This window comes from Pelophylax lessonae, assembly GCF_965119305.1.
Source record: "Pelophylax lessonae genome assembly, chromosome: 12".
Lineage (NCBI taxonomy): Eukaryota > Metazoa > Chordata > Amphibia > Anura > Ranidae > Pelophylax > Pelophylax lessonae.
Window position 1 is genome coordinate 185,578,979 of NC_138779.1, and position 20,911 is coordinate 185,599,889.

The 20,911-nt window shown below is 44.1% G+C and overlaps 1 protein-coding gene across 1 annotated transcript in view; it reads right to left on the minus strand.

Annotated features, from left to right (window-relative positions):
* Window positions 1-20,911, minus strand: part of NECTIN2 (nectin cell adhesion molecule 2) — a 155,859-nt gene that overhangs the window by 39,128 nt on the left and 95,820 nt on the right. The window lies entirely within an intron of this gene.

The window sequence follows — 20,911 nt, forward strand, 5'->3', positions numbered from 1 at the left end:
TGCGGGACAGGAAGTGACGGTGCAAGCCGCGGCCGAGGAAGTGGATGGTAAGGTGAGTATATTATCCTCTCTAAAAAAATAAGTAAAAAAAATAAAAATGCCGGGAATATCCAATTCAGGCTCAGGAAAGGATAAGGAAGCAGATGCCATAATATCGGCAGGCATGATTTTGGGCCTGGAACTCCGCTTTAAGAAAGGCTGTCCTAGCATATAGAATACACTGCTGGCTCTGTAGTTCCTACTCCCAATCACTACATCACACTTGGGTCTTCTACTTCTCTTTTCTTCTCTCAATGTGCTTTAGTAGCCAATCACAATGCATGAAGTGAAGGCGACTTACTGGTAGGACTGTTATTAAAGTGAACTTGTTGATTTTTTCTGCACTAGCAAAGCACAGGTTTGCTTTACGAAGAATATTTTTTTTGAAATGCTAAATCAAAGCAACTTCCTTCCTAAGTATGGTTAAGGTTATAATATAATCCTTTCAGCTTTGAACGTTGTTTACAATGTCACCACTATGAAGATCTGGATAAATGTGCAGCCAAGAATGTGACTGATCTTCTATTAGGTAGCTAGTGCCATCAAGCCCTTCTTTGGCAGCATAGCACTTTATTGATGTGGTAACAGAATGCCGATCATTAGTTTAATCACCTCTCGAGAGATCCATATAGCATAATTCTGTTCCTTTTTTCCTGCCGAGTATTAAGCCTCATGAACAGCACTCAATAGCAATGCAAAAGAAAATGCACGGTTAAAAATAAAGACAGTGCTTCTTTTCTTGCTAAGGTCACTAAATGGAGTGTGCATGCTCTGCCCGTTTCCTCCAGGTCCCTCCACTTTCCTCCCACAATAAAGTACAAACATTTCCCAGCACTTCGCCATATTAACTAATAAAGATGACACAGTGAAAAAACATTTTACTGATTTAAAATAAAAAAAAAAAAACTTTGCATTATTTGGAACATGACCTCCATGACCATGACATGGTGCACCTATGTTCTACAGTCCTACCTGTGGGAGCACTGACAGTGAAGCATTTATAGGAATACAGAAGAAAAAAAAAAAACTGTGCTTAGTGCAAACCCGATAAATAGGCAAATTCAGTGCTAGGATTAAAACAAATAACCCCATTCAGAGATACAGAATACTACACTGAACAAAAATTATAAAAACGAAACACTTGTTTTTTTTTCCCCCATTTTTCAAAGATCTAAGACTTTTTCTATGTACACAAAAGGCCTATTTCTCTCAAATATTATTCACAAAACTGTCTAAATCTGTGTTAGTGAGCACTTCTCCTTTGCCTTCTCCTTTGCCGAGATAATCCATCCACCTCACAGGAGTGGCATATCAAGATGCTGTTTAGACAGCATGATTATTGCACAGGTGTGCCTTAGGCTGGCCACAATAAAGGCCACTCTAAAATGTGCAGTTTTACTGTATTGGGGGGGGGGGGGTCCGAAAACCAGTCAGTATCTGGTGTGACCACCTCCTTCTCATAGAGAGTTGATCAGGTTGTTGATTGTGGCCTGTGGAATGTTGGTCCACAGGCCACAATATTGTCCCAGAGAACGTAATCTCTGGAAAACCTCTGACAACTTTCTCTAGGATGATATATGCAAGGGCGGAGCCAAGCGGTGACATCATCACACTGACTTTATGAGGTCTCTGGTAAGGATGTCCATGTGGTGGAGGTTGGTGCACTGAGGCTAGTGGAGGTGTCCTTATATGAAAATATAAAAAATCAGCGCTAGCATCATGTGAACATATAAAAACCAAAATATACAAAAGTCCAAATATATCTAGTATAATCGATAATAAAAAGTGCTCTTGTGCTCCGATCCTCTTGAAAGTGCTGAAGTGCTCCACATAAAATCACTCCGTGATGTGACACACCCCCTCTGTGTCCCTCCTTACCAAAATCAATGGACCCCCAGCTTTTAAGTCTGGGAGTAAGACAGGCTTGGTTTTTATTAGACTGATGGGTCACAAAGAACGAATCAAGGACTTCCCAGTAAACCTCTCAGATAATCCAGATAATCCTCAAGTGCAGAAAAAAGAGAAGGAGCCAATAGTGAAGTACCGTAGGATTGCAGTTTTAATTGAGCAGTAAAAACCATACTTACAGGACAGAAGATAAAACGAGCGTCCAAAATGCAAAATGCTTCCATGAACGCCGTAACCACCATGTGTTCCACGGCAGCCAGAAGTGACGTTGGTAAAGTGCGGAACCGGAAATTACGTCAACGCGTTTCCCCCTCCCACAGGGCGTCATCAAGGACCTCCTTGAGGTGTCTGTTTGGAGGTGTCCTAATAATTTGCATTTTCATAGTTGGAAGCATTCATTTGAGACTTTTATATGGATTACTATATATTTGTTATTGCTTTTTGACTATTTATATGTAAAACAGTGCAAATATGTAGGAATTTAAAGAAATACACTGTGACAAGAAGTCACAACTGCAAACAGAGGCCTATTTCCAGTGGTGCCTTGCCTCCTCTATGGTCCTTGCATCTATTCAAAGCCCCTAAGTAGTGGGATTCCAGTTACAGACTCCACAGAAGAGTTGTGTGGTATTGTCACAGGACTGAGTGTAGGAGACATGGAAAGCATCAATGTACTTGAAGCTAGCCCTATACCACTTATTCTTTGGAGTTGAGAGCATCCTGCTGAAGGCCTCTGTCTTCGTCCCTAAGCTACCGTAGCAATAAAGAATTCCCCGGCCTCTATAAAAACAAGAGAGATTCCTACCCATATAAAGCAAATGAATATCTCATGTCTATGCACCAAAAACATACTGTGAAGTTGATGCGTACATTTCTTGTGCAGAAGATAGGTCTGGCAATTTACTTATATTTCCATAGCTTGTCAACAAAACCCAATGGACGTCTCATTGGGTCAACCATGAGTTAACACTGACTTTACAGCACAATGCAGCCCCAGAGGGGGTTAATAAGAATTCCATGTTATAGGATATTGCTGTCAAATAACCAAAGCCAAAAAAAAAGAAAAGCCAAAGCCACCATTCTGGTATCAACACTGTTAACTAGGGCAAGGTGAATTTAGATCTAAGATGAACGACACATCATTTGTTATTGTTAATCAACATGGTCACATCCGCCTCGTGTTGCATTAGATGTACTAAAGTTATCACTGCCACTTTTAGCTAGTTTGCTGACTGATTACTGCTTTGTGCAAAAACCACATTAAATTGCAGCAAATAAGCTGTTTTCTGTACCCTGGCATCAGTGCCGGGACAAGGTCATCCTGCGCCCAGGGCAAGGATGCCAAACTGCGCCCCCTCTTCCCTTTAGTTTTAGGGTCAAAGCACCCCCATCCCTGCAATAAACCATTGCCCCCAGGGCAACCGCCCCTCCTGTCCACCCCTTGTCCCGGCCCTGCCTGGCATCTGTCCAAGGTCTTAGTATGGGTGAGGAATAATTCAAAACCAAAAGATGGAGTTGTAGAGGGGGGGCAGGGGGCATTTTTTTTTTTTTTTATGATAATAGACTACAACTGGAATCCTGCCCATTACTTTCTAACTAAAGCACTGCTTACAAGGTTAAAGCGGAGTTCCGGCCTCAAATACCTTTTTTAACTAAAAATACCCCTATAATACTAATCCATCGCCCTTTACAGAACCGCTATTCTCATACTTACAAGGTGTACAGTATTGGATTTTAGTCAAAATCTTACTTTTAAACGCTGCCTGTGCCCGGCCATCTTGGAAGTGGGCATCTGAAGCCGCAGTGTAATCTGCTGTGCCCTTCTTCCTGATTCCAGGGAGTGTTCTGGGAGTTCTTCCTGATTCCAGCCTCCTGGGAGGGATGACAAACAGATCCCAGGATGCAATGCAAAAGGCGGAAGTGATTTTGGTGGCCGTGGCCGAGAGGGAGGAAGTACAATCAAAAATGCCCTGAAAATAAGGTAAGGGACCCCCGAAAAAAATTGAAAATGTCCAAGTGTTCATCAGCATAGCGAGCACTCATGGAATCACTAAAATTGCAAAATAGGCCGTAACTCTGCTTTAAGAAAATGAATTTGTAAGCAGAAAGTACCCAGCAGTGACCTGTTCATGATTCTTATAGCAGTCTTGAATCCATTCACTCTTACAGTAGTATGACCCATAATAAAACCCTACATACATAGGCCCCTAATACTCAAAGGCTGAGGGTCTACAGTTGCTTAACTATAGCCAAAGCAGCCCACATGGCTGTGATGGGGCCTGGGGGTGGGTGGGTGCCTCATTATGGAGGATATTGTGCTAAAGATTGGTTTTCACCAACAATGAAGTAATAAACCTCTTTGAGGCGTAATGCCAGCTTTGTTAACCACTTGCCTACTGGACACCTAAACCCCCCTCCAGCCCAGGCCAATTTCCAGCTTTCAGCGCTGTCGCACTTTGAATGACAATTGCGCAGTCATGCAACACTGTACCCAAATGACATTTTTATCATTTTTTTTTCAAACAAATAGAGCTTTCTTTTTGTGGTATTTAATCACTACTGGGGTTTTTATTTTTTGCTGAACAAAAAAAGACTGAAATTTTTGAAAAAAAACAAAAAACAGATTTTATAGTTTGTTATAAAATTTTTCAAACAGGTAATTTTTCTCCTTTATTGATGTGCGCTGATGAGGCGGCACTGATCGGCCCTGATAGGCTGCACTGATGGGTACTGATAAGGTGGCACTGATGGGCACTAATAGGCGGCACTCATGGGTGGCACTGATGGGCAATGATAGGCACTGGTAGGGGGCACTTATACGTGGCACTGGTGAGCACTGATAGGGGACACTGGTAGGTGGCGCTGGTGGGCACTGATAGGTGGCACAGCAGGCACAAATCATCCCTCTACTCTTCGGGACCGATGTCCCTCTGACAGCAGCCGCGGATCATGACAATGTGAGGAGAAAAAAACAGCTACTGTTTACTTTACATGATCAGCTGTCATTGGCTGACAGCTGATCATGTGGTAAGGGGGCGGGATCGCCCCCGATCTCCAATCTGTGTTCAGGCGAGTCTCATGGGCTCGCTGATCACAGAGCAAGCCGGGCGTGCTCCGCAGGGAGCACGCAGGCCGCTCGTTGCCAAGAGGACATCAATGTACGCCCTCTCAGAAATTCAGGTCCGGGCTGTAGCAGTCATTCAGCTATAGCGCAGACGCCAAGTAGTTAAAGTGCATTTAAACCTTAGAACAAAAATGTGATGTATAGCAGTTTACCATACCTTAGATGTGGAGACTGCACTGGTTTTCTTTTACAGGTATACCTCGTTTTACGTACACTCACTTTAGGTACACTCACGAGTACGGACACAGCTTGGTCAACTTGATGGCACTGCTGATGATTTTTAACATTGGCGTCTATGGAAAATCTTGGTCAGCTTGACATGGCACTACTCCCAAACCATAAGTGACAGGGACACCAAACTCTGGGAGCACTGAGAGGGGACCCAGGACTACAACATATATTTTGTGGCTGGCCAGCTTGCCTACGTAATCTACCATGTCATAGTCCTGGGTCCCCTTAACGTGCTCTCCAAGTTTGGTGTCTCTGTCACTTATGGTTTGGGAGCAGTGCCATGCCAAGCTGACCAAGATATCCTATAGAGATAGTGTATTTACATGCATTGAGAAGTGAAAAGGTATTGCTTCACTTTAAGTACATTTTTGTTTTACATACATGCTCTGGTCCCATTGTGTACTTAAATGTGGGGTATGCCTGTAGTCAGGCTTTTCTTTAGTTTATTTTCATCTGGTGATCCTACCAGTAACACACTTCTTGTTCAAGGAGGACAACCCTCATTAACCGTACTGCATCAGGCAGTGCCATCTTAAGAGCATTATAGGCCCCCGGGCAATGCAGTGCACTGGGGCCCCGCCTACACAATCACCCACGAGAATAAAAATGCAAATTATCGATAAGGCAATATTTATTGGTACAGCAGTGCCAGGCTAATGACAGCTTCCAAGTTGGGCGGCTGGGTCCGGTGAACACACACACGGACGGGATTCAGACTCGACTGTCCTGTGTGCGCCTGTTCCCGTGGAGGTGGACAGGCATTCCTGCAGTTTTGGGCCCCCCCTCCACGGCCCAAGGGGCCTGACAGCAGTGCAGCGCCGACAGGCGCTTGCCACCTGCTAAGTTCAGTGGCGGGATGCACACGGGAATCAGGACTATTGCTGGGCAGGTGGGGCCCCCGGGCAACTGCCCAGGGTGCCCATTCGGTAAGATGGCCCTGGCATCAGGACAACAAAATTAGTATAGGACTACTGGGAACCTCCCATTGTCCTTTTGTACATAACATAGATGGACAGGATGCTGTTGCCCTTAGAAAAAACATACATTTCTAATGATGTAATAAATAAACACACAAACTTCCATGAAGACTTGCAGCAATCTGTGTATCTTAGCAGGGATGGAACTCTAAGTTTATGGCAGTGCTGAAGATGATTGTAATTTGCATTCAAACTTGTTGCAGATTTCTGGGAAACGCATTGTGTTAATTACAGGCGAATGGAAATTCTTGGAAAGCTTATTATAAAACAGTACTGTTGCCATGGTTGCGATGGAGAGGAATTTATATTTATAAAATTGTTTGCGTAAGGATTATATATGTTGTATCTTAGATAGTTATTCGTGATCTCAAACTACAGATTCTTCACTTTGCACCTTGCACTAGAAAATGACAGCTTGAATCTTATGCTTGGGACACTATGGGGGGGGGGGGGGGGGTTACTAAAAGTAGAGTGTGCAAAATCAGCTTCCAGTTTTTTTTTGTCAAAGCTTTATTGAACAAGCTGAAATTAGAAGCCGATTGGCTACCATGCACAGCTACACAATATTGTATACCCTCTAATTTTTGTAAATCAACCCCAATGGGTATCTAAAGACATTGAAAAATGTCATACTGGGTCTTGGGTTATACACCATTTGTGTAGACTGTGCAAGGACCCTGTGGCATTTAGGGGCCCATGCTGATTACCTATGGGTTGGGTGGATGCTAGTACCCTTCTCACAGCCACATAAACCTTGACACTGCTTACTTGTAGTACAGGTGAGAAGCAGAAGAGATTCTTTATGAATCTCTAACTATTTTCTTTAATTGAATAGGGGGAGCAACCAAAGTCCATTGCCAGCTATGTTATATACTGCTAGAACTCTCTCCACCCCCACCTTGCCATACAGTGTACGCTGCATAAAGTTGGGCCCCACACTTGTTGCCTTGCACAATGGCCAGAAACGAAAGAGAGCACCACTCCAGGTGAGTAATCCAATCGGTGTTAACCCCACGTGTGGGTGCAAGCCCCGGCTCGCTTCGGAGAACAAGATCAATAGAAAAAATGGCTGCACACTATGCTGGAGTCCATTTATTTTGAAAAAGCTGTAATACACACACCAGAGACAGTAGAAGGTTGACGCATTTCAAATATCATGTGCTTATTCATAACCCTTTAAACTTATGAAAAAGGCCATGACATTTGTGTAAAAAGCGTCACTTTCCACTGTCTCTGTTGTCTGGTGTGTGTGATTTGCCGTGCATTAAATCATACAACAATTGCGGCAAAACTGCACAGTGTTTTAGGTGCCATTGCAAATAATGGCACCTAAACCTGCGAATGTAGTGCGTTTTAAGATCGCGGGCAGAATTGCAGTGATTCTGCATGATCCCAAAATGCCCAGTTGTAAACGGGGCCTCAACAGATGCAGGCCCTGCAACTTTTCTCATTAGAACACGTAGAGTGCGCCGAGTGATTAAAATGAATCAGACCAGAGGTGTAACTAGAACCTAGAAGGCCCTGGTGCAGAAACCATGAAAGGCCGCCTTTCCATCCAAGCTCTGGGCTTCCACTTCTGAGAGGGCGTCCATGGACATCCTGGACATCCATGGACATCCTGGACATCCATGGACATGTGATCAGCTGATCACAGGTAAACAGACTTGCTGGTTATCGGCAGTCCTTTTTTCCCCACGCTGGGTCTGTTTGAGGAAAGGAGAGCCGTTAACTGGGAAGAATGTCAGTACATTGTTTACACTAAAAATCGGGGAACTGATCATCAGTGCCCTGATTATTAGTGCAGCCTATCAGTATCACCTAGCAGTGTCCATCAGTGCCGCCTATCTGTGCCACCTGTCAATGCCACTTATCAATGCAGGAATCGGAGCTGAGAGTGTCTCTCATATAGCCCAGAGCCTACACTGACAGTCCCCCCCCCCCCCCACAAATGGGAGGGGGGAAAGATACAATCTGTTCCTTCTCCTCCTGTGTGTGCACCTGGGGAAGTATGAAGCTCAGAAGCTGAATGATCAAATTCAGCTACTTAGCTTCACAACTCCTGCGATGCACACAGGAGGGAAGGGGCGGAAGGATTAGGAACTAAATTGACTCTCTCCTCTCCCATCCATGCAAGGGAGGGGGGAGGGGGGAGGGGGGAGGGGGGGGGGCTGTCAATGCTGGCTCTGAGCTATATGAGAGAGAAGCTCTCAGCTCAGAGTCCTGCAGCTAGCAACCCCCTTGGAGCCCCCCTGACAGTGGTGGAACGCCAGGGCTCAGTCGGCCCAGTCGCAAGTGCGACCTTTGTGACCCTGGTAGTTCCGTCACTGAAATCAGACTCTCCCATTAAAATCAGTCTGCACAGGACATAACAGCTATTTCTTCAGAGCAGCAAGTTAGGAATCTGCAACAAAGTTTGTTAAAATCCCTTCAAATGTACATTTACCACCCAGAGGGGACCATTTTTCTTAAAAGTCGAACCTTACCCAAAAGGGGAAGTTTCGCTTGTTTGCAAGTCCCCCTCCACTGCCACATTTAGCACTTTTTTTTGGGGGGGGGGGAGCGGGTACCCAGTTTAATAGGTACCCACTCCCACTGCCAGTTAGATCGCAGCGGTGATCTGAGAGGAAGTTCGGCCCCCTCTCCTTCCTCCCTGCAGCCTTCTGGGACACATCACAAGTCCCAGAAGACTGTGGGACCATTCACAAAGCGCAGTAGCAAACAGGCTGTGAAGCTGGAAGGTTTCCCTTACTTAAGATGCCAGTGCCTGGACCTGAAGCCGACTGAAGAACAGACTCTGGTGAAGACATCACTGGTATCCCTGGACAGGTAGGTTTCCCTAAATTAAAGAGGTTGTACACCTTGTGAAAAAAAAAAAACGAAAAAAAAAAAAAAAAACCTGTAAGACAAAAGGCATAATGAGCTAGTATGCATACGTACGTTAGAACAAAGCTGTCTCAGCGGCGTTCTGGGTTCGCAGGCTCCGATGCAGCTAGTGGCCACAGCTGCGATGACGTCACTTCCGCGCATGCGTGCTGGAGCCACCATTTGCGGGACTAGCTCTGAAGGTCCCAGCACAGTAAGCCAGACCTTCGAAGTGCATGCGTTGAGGATGTCATTGGCTGCATGCACCCATAATATATCCTAAACCATGCAAGTTTAGGAGATATTCACAGTATCCTACAGGTAAGCCTTATTATAGGCTTACCCAGCCTTTCTCAACTTTTTCAACCCTTGAAATAAATTTCTGGTTTCGGGGAACTCCTGCAAAAAATTCAAAATCTACAACTCATGACACATTAGTGTGATAGTCAGTGGGAAGAATGCTCTTTACTCTTGTCATCATTGAGAAGAATTACCTTACAGATAGCTAAAAAGGAACAATGGTGTCATTGGGAACTTATCTGAGAGGCAGAAATTGCTCATTTCTCAAGGAACCTCTAGCAACCTCTGGAGGAACCCTAAGGGTTCCACAGAACCCTGGTTGAGAAACTCTGGGCTTACTTCTATGTACAATTAAAAAAGACTTTACTTCCTCTTTAAAAGTCAGCAGCTACAGCATTTGAAGCTGCTGGCGTTTAATTTCTTTGGGGGGGAGACTGGAGCTCCTTTTTAACAACAGTATAGTACTCTTTAACCACATCCCGCCCGCCCTATAGCAAATTGACGGCGGGATTGTAGTTGTATTATCGTGACCGGACCTCAGAGCGGCGATTGGTGATGTGAGGTGTCAGTCTCACTCCCTGCATCTCCGATCTTGGTAAAGAGCCTACTGACGTAGGCTCTTTACCATGTGACCAGCCGTGTCCAATCACGGCTGGTCACATAGTAAACAGGAAGAGCCGTTGATCGGCTTTCCTTAGTTCGTGCCTGACAGGCACGAGTAAAGGAGCACCGATCGGCGGCTCCCCTGACAGGGGGGGGGTCAGCACTGATCCGATCATTGATTACCAGTGCAGACCCTCGGGGGGGGGTGCCACTAGAACCACCAGGGATGCCCACCCATGACCCCAGGGATGCCTGCCTATGACCCCAGGGATGCCCACTATGGCCACCAGGGATGGCAATCAGGGCTCAAGGAGCCCCCCATTGCCCTCCCCATCAGTGCTGCCCGCCAGTGTTCTCCCTATCAGTGCTGCCCACCAGTGCCCATCATTGCCACCTATCAATGTCGCCCACTAGTGCCCATTATTGCCCACCAGTGCCGGCTATCAGTGCCCATTAGTGCCGATCAGTGCTGCCTATCAGTGCCCACCAGTGCCCATTAGTGCCTATCAGTGCCACCTAGGAGGGCCACCTATCAGTGCCCACCAATGCTGCATATCAGTGCCGCCTATCAGTGCAGGAAAAAAAAAACTTATTTACAAAATTGTATAATATAAACAAAAAAAACTTAGTTTTTTTTTTTCAAACTTTTCTGTCTTTTTTTATTTGTTTAGCAAAAAGGAAAAAACCCAGAGGTGATCAAATACCACCAAAAGAAAGCTCTATTTGTGGGGGGAAAATGACATAAATTTGGTGTAGGTACAGTGTTGCATGACCGCGCAATTGTCATTCAAAATGCAACAGCGCTAAAAGGAGAAAATTGGCCTGGGCAGGAAGGGGGTGAAAGTGCCCGGTATTGAAGTGGTTAAGGATCACTATCAGGAGATTATAGCTAAGCTGGCTCCTAACCAGAAGAAAGTTGCTCTGGCCATGGGTCTGATTTGTCCATCTAAGCATTGCAGACAGTAAGGACTCAATCAATGACTCAGCACAGCACAAAAATACAAGCAGCCCATCCCCAATGTGAAGCAATTTGAAGTAGTATTTAGAGACATATAGATAGCTGGCAAGGGCACAAAGAAACTGTTAGATTGGAGCAATTGTGTTTAGTTCTGAAGGATGGGACTATAAAAGGATTGAGCCTGCAACAAAGTAAGTACATGGCAGCGGTTGCTATAAACAATCAAAGAGCACAAAGCAGGAAGAGAAGGAGAATTTGCCGTACTGTATCTTTTCCATTTATTGGTTTCAGCCAGAGAATGTTCAATGGATGGCAAAAACTCTACATTAAGATTCTTCTTTTCAGAGCAGGAATGTGGATGGTTGCTTTTTAGATGTGGTCTCAAGAGCCTAAACTGAAGCAGTCAATAAATGCAAGCAAATAAATGTGAACCAGCACTTAAAGTGGAACGTCGCTCTCCCAATCAACATTGACTATTTTTAATGTTTATGCTGCTAATATTAGTAAATATATAGGAAATTATATTATACATCTTTCAATTTTTTTTAATGTGTGTTCTGTTGCTTTCTGGTTTCTAGGCTTAAGCAAATTATGTCATACATCCCAGGAGTCTTCGTGGGGGGGTCTCAGAAAAGCACACCCTCCTGCCTGCATGCCTGAGCTAAGGGCAGAAGAATTCCAGGATGTAAATGCCATCTACACTTACTTAAGATGGCCACAGCCAAAAATTCTAGAGGGGTGTTTTCAAAGTGAAGACCTGGCTGGCTGGGTGAGTTTGCTTTGACGATAATAAATAACTTTTTTGGTTTGTGGTGCTCAGATGCAGATTAGTTCAGCTTTAAAGCTGAGCTTCAGGCATGCTTCTTTACACACAAATAAAGGAGATGTATGGGAATCCATTTTACTTAACCACTTGCCGACTATTTACTGCGGCGGTCAGCCCCTACTGGGCAAAGCGACGTAGGACTACGTCGCTCGCCCACGAGCATCTAGGGGGCAAGCCCGCACCGCTGAAGGCGTGCTCCCGCCCCCGCTCGTTCACTAACATACCCGCGCGAGTGACCGGCAGCTCCGATGTCCGCCGGCCACTCGCAATCTCCCGCAGGAGAGGGAGAAAGGCAGGCAGCTGATGTAAACAAAGCCGCCTGTCATTCTCCCTGGTGTAAATGCAGAGATCATACGATCCTGCTATGTAGAATCATATGTCTCTGTGGTTACATCACAAGCCACGCCCCCCACAGTTAGAATCACGCCCCTAGAGATACATTTAACCCACTGTTTACCACTAACGTTAACCCCTTCCCTGCCAGTGTCATTTTTACAGTAACAGTGCATATGTATAGCACTGATTACTGTAGTAATGTCACTGGTACCCCCAAAAGTGTCAAAATGTCAGTCAAGGGTCCGATCTGTCTGCTGCAATGTCACAGTCCCGCAAAAAAAAAAACAAAAAAAAAAAACAAAAAAATGACATAAAATCTTTCCCGTAGCTAGTAAACGCAATAACTTTTGCACAAACCAATCAAAATACGCTTATTGAGATTTCTTTCACCAAAAATATGTAGCAGAAAACAAATTGGCCTAAAATGTTAAAAATTTAGATTTTTACATTTTTTGGTGGAATTTCATATAAAAAAATCTGAAAAATATTATTTTTTTCAAAATTGTCGCTTTTTTTTGTCTATAGCGCAAAAAGTAAAAATCGCACAGGTGATCAAATACCACCAAAAGAAAGCTCCGTTCGTGGGTACAGCGCCGCACGACCGCACAATTGTCAGTTAAAGTCACGCAGTGCCGAATTGCAAAATAGGCCCTGGTCTTTGAGCAGCCAAATCCCCCGCGGCTTAAGTGGTTAACCCATTTATACTTACTTAGGTGGTTGCAGCATCGGTCTGATGCTGCATCTGTCCCCCGGTGCCTCTACATCAAGATTGCTTGGTTCTGACAGCTCCCTGAGCAGAGAGCTGCTGACTGTCGGTCACATTTAATATTGCACTGGTATTTAATTTGGCATCTTGATGCACTGCCAGCACTTTGATTTATAAAGAATATTATTGTTTATTATTTAAAGCAAGCACTATAGGTGTGCCCATCATATTGGATATTGCATTGGTATTTATTTTGCAAATCATTTCAATTGTATTTACCATCTTGATGCACTGTTGGCACTTTAATTTATAAAGTATACTACTGTGTATTATTTAAAGCAAGCCCTATAGGTAGCCCTCCCACTTGTGGCTATATACAAAACCAATATTAGACAGCTGCAACATAAGAGGATTATGGAGGTTTTTTTTTTTTTTTTTTTTTTTTTTAACAAATCCATACTTTCAAAATCACACAAGGTCCTTTAGCAGCGGGCAAAATGGGAACCATGAGCTATTACCTACTATAAATGGCATAGGTTGCAAGTCTTCCCCTTTTTCTCCTTTTTGCTTCCCCCTCTGCCTACCCCTTGGCCTCAGCCCTTACTAAAGGAGTTGAAAATCTTTACACATTAAACTTATAAAATATTCACTTCAATTATCCAATCATGTAAAAGCAAATTCCAGTTTACTGTGAATACCCAATAATGTGCAGACCAAATAAGTAAACCAAGGTTTGCTTTTTACATCCCCTTTAGTTAAAGGGGTTGTAAAGTCAGAAGTTGTTTTTTTTTTAATCTTAATGCATTCTATGCATTAAGATAAAAAGCCTTCTGTGTGCAGCAGCCCCCCTAATACTTACCAAGCCCTCTCTATCCAGCGATGTTCACGAGTGCCTCAGCCATTCGGGACTCTCTTGGCTAAGACACAGCAGCGGCACCATAAGCTTCTGCTGCTGTCAATCAAACTGAGTTAGCCAATCAGGAGAGAGAGGGGGTGGGGCCAAATGTCAGTTGTGTGTCTAAATAGATACACGGAGCTGCAGCTCACCTCGGGTGCTCCCATAGCCAGCGGCTTGCTGTGGGGGGCACTGAACAGGAGGGAGGGGCCAGGAGAGCCAAAGAGGGACCCCAGAAGAGGAGGATTCGGGCTTCTCTGTGCAAAACCAGCTGCACAGAGGAGGGAAGTATAACATCTTTGTTATTTTAATAGAAAAAAAAAAACAAACAAACAAGACTTTACAATCACTTTAAGGCTCGGTTCACACTGATGCGATGCGGGAAGGCTGCGAATTCGCAGCCTGTTCCCGCATCGCACACGCACCCCCGGCAGTTCACACTGCCATATGCGATCCGCTGGGGGTGTCAATGTAATCTCAACGACACCCCCAGTTTGATCGCATATCGCAGTGCGATCGTGCAGTTCGCACAGGATCGGATCGCACAAGTGTGAACCGCTGTGCGATCCGATCCTGATGCGGCAGCAAAAATGCCTCCTGTGCGTGTTTGCTGCGGGTGCGATGCGAATTTAGCCATACAAACTGTATGGCTAAACTCGCACCGCACAGCTGATCGCATGTCATGTCGGAGCAGTGCGCTCCGACATGACATGCGAACCCCGCACACGCAGTAGTGTGAACCGGGGCTAAGGCTGCATTCACATGTCAGCGTATGATCGCGGGCAGAACCGCAGCGGTTCCGCCCGCGATTCGGAGATTTATTGCAAATCGCGGGACGCCTAGCGTTGCCCGTTGATTTGCAATAGCCCCCCAAACGCCGAGCGATGTTGCCGCGATTTATGCCCGCCGAATCGCGGCAACATCGCGCAAACAAAATCGCGGGACGCAATACGCTCCAAAAAAGTACAAGAGCTTCTTTGGAGCATATTGCGTCCCGCGATTTTGTTTGTGCGATGTTGCCGCGATTCGGCGGGCGTAAATCGCGGCAACATCACTCGGCGTTTGGGGGGCTATTGCAAATCAACGGGCAACGCTAGGCGTCCCGCGATTTGCAATAAATCTCCGAATCGCGGGCGGAACCGCAGCGGTTCTGCCCGCGATCATACGCTGACATGTGAATGCAGCCTAAGGCTCGGTTCACACTATGGCGACACGACTCCTTACTACTTTGGGGGCGACTTGTGCATTACCATGCACCACGACTTCGGAGCGACTTGCAGGGACTTCACATAATGAATGTCTATGCAAGTCGCTCCGATGTCGCCCCAAAGTAGTACAGGACCCTTTTTCTAAGTCGGAGCGACTTGTGTTGCTCCTATTAGAACGGGTCCTGTAGCGATCAACGGACTGTGAGGGAGCGCGACTTGTCAGGCTGACAAGTCGCCCTAGTGTGGACCGGCTCTAAATCATCCTCTATGTGCTTTTGCCCATCCACACCACTATATCTTCATAAGACAACGAAAGCAGGTAGAATGGATAAAGTTTCTGTTGAATTATTGGATGAGGTTTTTTTCTAGTTTATTGGAGGAATGGATGCACATGAGCAGAAACCCATGAACATGGCATTGAGAGGCATTGAGACATGAACTGTGTCAAGGTCAAAGGAAGATATTGCTGAATCACCAATGTACGTTCTTTACGGCTCCACACTGTGAATAGATTTACAAGCTCAATCAATTTATATAGAAATAAAAAGTAAACAAATACGTTTTTTATTTTTAACCTATATTCTTTACCATTTCTTCCACATTGCCTGGTGTTTTTTTTGTTTTTGAGGCATTTTACAAACTAAGAAGAAAAAAGTAATAGTTTGAATACTTGAATAGTAACTCCACAAATAAAGAGTAAAGATACTAACACAAGGCTGAATCTAACTATTTTGAAGCGCAATGTTATTGTTGCCTTTTTTTTTTTTATAAAGTAATGTGTATTATACCTCTTAGGGCTCCTTCACACGGCCGCTCCGTGTGAAAGCTCCGCTGCGGGACTTTTTTTTTTTTTTTTTTTCACGGAGCGGATGACATTTGTGTCATCCGCTCCGTGTGTCCGCATATCATCCCATCCGTTTGCAGATGATATGCGGACATATTGCAAGTCTATGGGGATTGCGGTTGTCACCGCTGACATCCGATTTTCCTTCCTTTCCGTTTTTTGAACTGAAGAAAAATAGGGTTCTGTTCCGTTCCAAAAAACGGAACAGAACTGAAAGGAGGAAAATTGGATGTCAGCGGATGGTATTCCGCTGACATCCGCAATGCCATAGACTTACATTATGTCGGCAAATCATCCGCAAAAAAATAGGATGATTTGCGGACACACGGAGCGGCCACGTGAAAGAGCCCTTAGAAAGAAAATTATACCTATTAAAAAAAATAAAAAAAATAAAAAAAAAAAATATATATATATATATATATATATATATATATATATATATATATATATATATATATATATATATATATATATATATATATATATATATATATATATATATATATATATATATTTTTTTTTTTTTTCCGGCGTATAAGACGACTGGGCGTATAAGGCGAACCCCCTAATTTTCAAGTTAAAACATAGGTCTTGGGCTATACTTGCCGTATAAGACTACCCCCTTCCGAAGCAAGGCAACACCATTGAAAAACATCAGATTTCTCATAATATCTCCAAGGTACCCTAAGTATAAGTATTACCAGTAGATGTAATCTACAAATGCTGACTGTGCAGGAATCCTGTACCGGTATACCGTATGTACCGTAGCCTCGGCTACATACAGTGTACCGTACTGAGCCAGTCAGGGAGAGCGATGTATTCTATTATTGAATGCAAAGCCTGCTCGAATTGGCAGAATCAGAGAGGCAGGCTGATGTTACTCCGCCAATCCGAGCAAGCTTTGCATTCAATAATAGAATACATCGCTCTCCCTGACTGGCTCAGTGCGGTATACTGTATGTAGCCGATGCTACGGTACATATGGCATACCGGTACAGGATTCCCACACAGCCAGCATCTTGAGAGATTACATCTACCGGTAATACTTATACTTAGGGTACCTTGGAGATATTATACTCGGAGTATAAGATGACTCCCCATTTTTGGAGGATTTTTTTGAGGTTCAAAGGTAGTCTTATACGCCAGAAAATACACTAATATATATATATATATATATATATATATCTCTATCTTTATCTCGATTGCCGATACTTTAGTCATCGCGTATCGTTATCAGCCGATATTTTCGTACATTTAAAAAAAATATATATTTATTTTGATTTTTTTTTACTTGACAGGTACTCTTGTGGAGGGATCTGGGGGTCTAAAAGACCCCAAACCCCTCCTCTGCACTTAAAAGCATTCAAAACGGAAGGCGGCGGGGGGGGCGTACCCTCCCGCTTCTTGTAATGACAGCCGAGCGGCTTCTCAGCTGCATCGGTTGTCATTACAAGACAGCCAACCGTCAGCTATGGACGCCGGTACCGGGATGATGCTTCTAGCTGCAAGCATCACTCCGGTACAAGCACTTTCCGAAATATCGGCAATATCAGTAACCTGGGGAAAGTGCATATCGGCATATATTATAATATATATATATATATATATATAAATAAAAGAAAAGAGGCAAAAAAATAAAAATAAGAAATTAAAAACAAATTTTGAAAACTTTTCACTACTTTTGTATCATGATCAAGTTTGATACAAAAATATAAAATAACATGCTTGAAAAAGAAAAAAGTGGCAAAATAAAAAACAAACTTTTTTTTTTTTTAACTTTTTGTGATATTTTTCTCTTGTATGTTACTTTTGCATCATGATCAAGCATGATGAAATAATCTGAGTATTATACTTTATTACAGGTTTTTCAAATGGTTTGGGATATCCTTGCCCTTTGCATGTTCTAGTACAGGCAACACTTTTGCTAGGATTTTACGAAGCCTTCTCCAATTCGATCCTGCACAAAACCTAAAGTAATGAGTCATTTTAGGTATACCTAATATTTTCCCGGTATTCCAGGAAATACAAAAGAAAAATATGCAGTTAATATGCTGAAAGGGCTGTATTAGAGTCTGTTATAATGACCATTACATTTTGAATCTTTGTGGCAGCTGTTGTTCATTAATTATAATGAAGACAGAAGGTAGCTATTGAACAATAAATGCCTCTGGCTTTTATGGAGCGTTTACAGAAAAATAAGAGACAATTAGGTGGAAATAAATAGCCTAGTTGGAAAACGTTATTAAATAGGTTTTCATATGGCTTAAAATAATTATGTTTTCTAAGCCTTTGGCATAGCAGTAGAAACCGTCAATAATTGCACAATTTGAGAAAAAAAAAAAAATCCTTCAACACGCAAAACTAAAATTCGTAAACTAAGAGAAAAAGAAATTAAAAAGTTAAAGTTAAAAAAAGTTTTTCAGGACACACAGGACTTTAAATATTTCAGAAAGAACGATGATCTGAGCTGCCTCTTAAAGCCTAACTCCAAGCAAACAGCTACATACACAGATTAAATACAAATATGGAAGCTGTCTAAGTATTGGTATCTCTATTAATCCAGTCCTGCATGGAAGGGAAGGGAAGGGGATCAGATCTATCTCTGCTGCATTTTACTCAGGCTGGGTTCAATCTAGTGTGAATTGGATGTGGGTTTTCCCTGCTTTCAAATCGCATGACAGGCGTGTGCCCGACTCTCAATGGAGCCGGTTCACACATCTCCGTGGCCAGTGCCAGGACAAGATCATCCAGCGCCCAGGGCAAAGATGCCAAACGGCACCTCATTCATGATGTACAATTTTAGAGGGTCCTACACTCCATAAACCATTGCACCCAGGGCAACTGTCCCTTCCGCCCACCCCTTGTCCCGGCCCTGTCCGTGGCAGCTGTGGAGCGGATTGCACAGGGGTCCTGTGCGTCTTCGGCTCCATTTCAGGTCCAAATTCAGGCAGAAATATGGCTCAGATTCATCCCAGAAATGGAGAACAGGGAAACACCGGACCCATGCTGTGAGCCGCATCCGAATTAGGTGTGAACCCAGCCTCACAAGTCTTTTCCCAACCCTATGACTGGCCAAGAGCTCTTCTCTCAGTTACTCTGCTCTTGCCTCCAATCAGCATGCTTCTTGCACTGGAACAGACACTACTGGCTCATAGTGGTGCTTCTCCCTCCCCCTCTCTGAGCTCTTCTGTACAGGGCCTGCAAATAGCAAACATCAGGTCTATTTTAGGTACATACATTGCTTTCATTAAAATAATACATTAAATATGTATTAGGGATTACAGCCCTTCCTTTAGTGTAACATCTCAAGCCTAAACACTCAGTAAAATTGTTGAAGTAGGGAAGAGTTAATACCAGGGCTTTTTTTTTATAGGGACCGTAGGGGGAACGCAGTTTCGGCACATCTAGCACTGAATGTATGTAATGGCAAGAGGTGCTGGGGTGTGCTGGAGGATCTATTAATGTTGGCTGCTGGGGGATCCATTGTCACTGGGGAAATCTATTCTTGAGGATGGGTCTCCTGCTGCTGGGTAGTTCTGTTGCTAGTGGGGATCTATTGTTGCTGGGGAGGTAGTCAATTGTTGCTGGGGGGGGTAGTCAATTGTTGCTGGGGGGGTAGTCAATTGTTGCTGGGGGGGTAGTCAGTTGTTGCTGGAAGGGGGGGTAGTCAGTTGTTGCTGGGGGGGGTAGTCAGTTGTTGCTGGGGGGGGGTAGTCAGTTGTTGCTGGGGGGGGTAGTCAGTTGTTGCTGGGGGGGGGGTAGTCAGTTGTTGCTGGGGGGGGGGTAGTCAGTTGTTGCTGGGGGGGGGGTAGTCAGTTGTTGCTGGGGGGGGGTAGTCAGTTGTTGCTGAGGGGGTCAATTGTTCCTGGGAGGAATCTACTGTTGAGGGAGGGGCCGGGCCGTCTTTACCACAGGGCAAAAGGGGCAGCTGCCCAGGGCACAGTCATTGTTGTGGGGCCCAAAGCAGTTGCCTCTTGAGCCTGCACTTCCTGCAAACAGTTGATAAGTGCATTTGGGAGGGCCCAAGAAAATGTTTGCCCAGGGTCCAATCATTATTAAAGACAGCCCTGGGGAGGGGTCTATTGTTGCTGGCTGCTGGTGGGTCTATTGATGCCGACTGCTGAGAGATCTATTGCTGCTGGAGGGGGGGGGGGGGGAATTTTGTTGCTGGGGGGGGGGATTATTGTTACTGTTGCTGGCTGCAGAAGATCTATGGTATGGCTTTTCCTGTTATCATGGACAAATTCTATACAAATTATTTTGCACCACAAAATGATAGTTGGTTCTGTATTCTCAGAAAGGGGCGGTGCTGGGAGGTACTAAGGGGGTGGAACCAAGGGCCTGTACTCGGAAGTGGGTAGAGAGACAAAGGTGACTCAGAAAGGGGAGGGGGAGTACCCCCACATCAGCATGCCTGAGTCTATAGGGATTCCAGGAAGTAAATGCTACATGAATCATGTGCCCTTACTCAAGATGGCCATGGTTAGCCAGGCTAGGGGGGTGTTTTTCAAAGTCATTTCTCAATTTATTAGTTAGTGGTTGACAAACCATCAGAACAGGTAAGATGTACATCATTTGTGTGTATTGAATGTTCCAGCAAAGTCCATCAGAGCTGTGACATAGAAATCACAGAAAATAACCAAACATTTACAGTGAACAAAGCCAATATTATCCAATCTTAGGATGGGAAGCAAGGTATTAAAATGTTGATAGAAAATCATCTCAGTCTCAGAATTAAAAATGTTGTAGCTGTGATCAGTACAATCTAAAAAGCTGAACTTCAAGCAAAAGATTAATTACACGGATTAAATACTCATCAATCTCTATCTGCCAATGGGTTTAATTCTATTTAGCCACTTTCATAATTTATTTACATCTGTAGGACAGCATAGCAAGGAGTGTGACACCACCACCTCTCCTCCCGCAGCCATTAAAAATGCTTTTTTTTTTTTTTTTTTTATCAATGCCCGCATCCTCCACCAAAAAATCAATGCCCGCATCCTCCACCTGTTGCACAGGGTTTATTGGGAAGCTGATATAAAGGCAGATTTAGCTACTTGTTATAGTTGCATGTAAAATAAATAAATATTTAGC